This window comes from Antennarius striatus, chromosome 11, assembly GCF_040054535.1.
Source record: "Antennarius striatus isolate MH-2024 chromosome 11, ASM4005453v1, whole genome shotgun sequence".
Taxonomy (NCBI): Eukaryota; Metazoa; Chordata; class Actinopteri; order Lophiiformes; family Antennariidae; genus Antennarius; species Antennarius striatus.
This window is the reverse complement of record NC_090786.1, coordinates 3,743,910-3,747,599: the sequence shown is the minus strand read 5'-3', so window position 1 is coordinate 3,747,599 and position 3,690 is coordinate 3,743,910.

Below are 3,690 nucleotides of genomic sequence, written 5' to 3'. Positions count from 1 at the left end.
CCCCGTGAATGCACCGCGTCAGGTGAGGCACAGGTGATCCTTTCAGCTCCCAGTCAAAAAAAAAGAAAAAAAAAGAGGCGCGTTTTCATGATAAATCCTAGAAAGGCGCGGCCCTCAGCCTCACGGACACTCTCCTGGCTCTCACATATGAGGAAATTATAGGACCATCACTGCCCCCCCTCCCCTCCCCTCCCTCCCCCCAGAGGACAGTCGGGTACACCAGCAGGGTGCCTGCAGGCTTTTTAAAAGACACTCCAGCAGCTGCCAAGAAAATGATTCGCATGTGATGGCCAGTTTGGTCTGAGTGACACAAAGGGAATGTGATACCGCTGCGTGGAAGGTGTTTAGAGCTAATTTGTCACAGGAAGAAGAGCTCTGAATGTCAAGGTGGGGGTCCGGTTGGGAGTCCTTGAAAGGGGGCCCCTCGGAGGAGTTTTGTGGGGTCCCCTTAACAGACCTGGAGACGTCTGGATTCCAGCTTCCACAACAGATCAAACCTAAACCGGATTGAAGGCGTTTTACGCATCAGAGTCAGTGCGCGCTCCGGGGAATGGCGCGTCATGGCGCGCCGCCGCCGCTCCTCCTCCTCCTCCTCCTCCTCCTCTTTCTCCTCACCTGTTGCTGTTCCTCCTTTGTCGCGGCCCATTCACGCCTCATCCCTGTGCGGTGAATGCGTGACTGTCTGTTTACGTCAACACGCGTGGCTCCATCTAATGAATCCACGTCCTAATTGTCGCGGCTGTGGCGTTAAACAGCTTGCACCGGGTCTCCACAGGTCACGTGAATAAAAGTAGTCTCCCGCCTAATTAGCGCATCTTCTCTTCCCCCCCTCCCGGTTTAAAAAAAAAAAAAGCGAGGGAGGGGCGCATCCAGCTCTCCGCATGGTTGCCGTCTCTAATTGCATCTAATTAAAAAGCTCTAGTCATGTTTTCAAACTTGACCAGGTGTGGGTTGAATGGGAGCGCTGCTGGGGGGCCCCGGGCCCTTGTCAGGCTGGAGGGGAGGCGGCGGGGACGCCCATAGCTGAGGTCAGCCGGTGTGGTTTTTTCTGGATTAACGGATTTAAACAAACTGGACTTGACTTGGTGTAAAGTTTGATTTGAACCCAAATCACCCATGTCATCTGATTTGTTGGTTTCTCCCTCAATCTTTAACAAAGCAAAAATAATTATATTTTTCCTTCATTATCTTTAAACTGATGAACTGTTTCCTTGGAAACCATATGGATGCATGAAATGTTATATTTTATGCTGGACAGATTAGCTGACATGTTGTGACTTGGTGGATTATTCAGCCGCCTCAGGCCTGATTTTCTGTGAAATTGTTGTTTTATCAGCATCCATCCATCAATAATCAATCTATTATTAATTAAACTGATGCCAAATCTTTATAGACTAAGTTTCCAGCACAGGTGTGCAGAGGGGTCACAAGGTCAGGGGGGTCAGTGCAGCACAGAAGTCAAGGACACCCACGTTAATGCACATTAATGCACAGCTGGATTCACGTTGTTGAATTAATCTGACAGGAATCCTCAGACTGTTACCTCAAATCACCGAGAAATACGGTGTTTTTAAAAAAAAAGTGCGTCTAATTCAAGGCGAAACAGGAGAAAGGTGCTAAATATAAATGTTCCTAAACGCTTGGCTGTAATTAATCCATCTGATTCACGCTTGAAACAAGAATTATTTACTCTCAGGTCATTATTTTTATGTCTGTTGATCGTTCAGTCATTCAGTATTTCTGTCCACCAGGCAGGTCATTGGTTCTGATCTCTTTGTCCGAGCAGCGGATCAATACATCCAGAACGGAAGCCTGGAGGTCAGCAGTGGCCTTCGAGTTTCTACCTTCTACTACCCTCTAGTGGTGAAGATTAGGTACTGCATTAGCCTTCAACATCCTATGAAGAATAATAATACCAGAAGTATTTTTTAGTACACATACTGTTTTAAAAATGTTTATATATGTTTTAATCCAAAAACACATTAATGTGTCCCTTATTTCTTAAATAATTTCAGGATATTTTAAACAGAGTGAATCTGAGGTCTCATTCAGATGTTTGATTAAATACCCAACTTGACATGTAGGAACCATCAGGTTTGTTTAAACTAACGCTCAGCTCTCTGTTAATGGAGCTGAAGCTGGTCACAATCATGAAAGTTCAAAAGGCTGTTAGTATTTTGGTTCTTAGACAGAGCACCAGCAAACTGTCTCCTTTGTTTCCCATCATGCACCTCAATAGAACATCTCCACTAGCCAGTCTTCTACACAAATAATTCATTCTGAAGTTTGAAATTCAACAAGCTGATTAATTCTCTGAGCAAACAAGGTCATCCGAATCACAGAAGCTGAAATACTGTATGTCATTAAATAAAAATCTTCAAATCTACTTCTCTCAAACAAAACTCTTTTTTTTTATACCAACTGAGTCCTCAGACTCTTTATGCCCCTCCAGAATCCTTCTACACAATCATCAGACCCCCACGTGGAGCCAGCAGCACCTCTTCAGTGTTCACATCAAGGCCTGCATGAAGCAAACACGTTTTGTGAAGCAGGAGACCCCCACCTGAGGCAGGGCGGTGTGTTGACGGGCGGTGGGATCACAGAGTGACCACCAGATGGGGGTGAGACGCTGATCAAACCAGGAGAGTCCAGCTTCAGCCTGAAGCTCTAAGTCAGGTCTTTGACTGGGGATGGATGGATGGATGGATGGATGGATGGATGGATGGATGGATGGATGGATGGATGGATGGATGGATGGTTGGATGGATGGATGGATGGATGGTTGGATGGATGGATGGATGGACTGGCTATCAAACACATGTCTTTGAGATGGAGGAGCGCCAAAGGTGTGCTAGCATGTTAGCATTTTGAGTTTGCTCAGTTCCAACTTCAGATATAGATGAATGTGTAAATTTAAATCTTTTTTATTTTATCTTCAATTGATGAAACAAAACAAATTTAGATTTTAAAAAAAGTATTAGATCTCCAAATAACGACACGTACATGATAGTGAACCTACAACCTACCGCCCCTCACCTCTAAAGATGAGTCAGTTTGTTTGTTTGTTTGTTTCCTGGTTTGTTTGTTTGCTTGTTTGTTTGCTTGCTGGTCTGTCAACAGGATTAGAGGAAAAAACATAATTCCCATGAAACTTGTTGTGAGTTTGGGTCTTAATCCGGATTAAATCCCCTTCAGTACAGGAGCAGGGTGATGATCTGGGATTATTTTGTCACTCGTTTTATTAAACTGCAGTCATTTTGCTGGATTTTTCTTAATTTCCAGATTAATGCGTGTAAATAGGATCCTCTAGATTTAAATATGTTTTCATTGAAGGGGGGGGGGGCTTCCAACCTGCATTTTAGGGTCAATCTCTGCAAGTTCTGGAAGAATGTTCAACCCAACATGACCCACCATGATGGGGGGGGGGGGTCCGGACCAGTCAGAAACATTTTGTTGCTGAACTCAGCCATAATTTGCTGTTTTATCAAAATACTGTTGTGAATTTTTTTTTAAGTGTTGTCATTATTATCCTTATAATTAGATATACTTTTTTTTTTAAATTATAAATGGGGGGCAGTGATTTAAATGTGCCCCCCAGCCCCAGACCCGGATCCTTACGCCTGCCTGGGAGCACAGCAGCATCCCTACTGGCTGTCCTGAGCAGAGCCGCAGCATTCCTGACCAGGACAG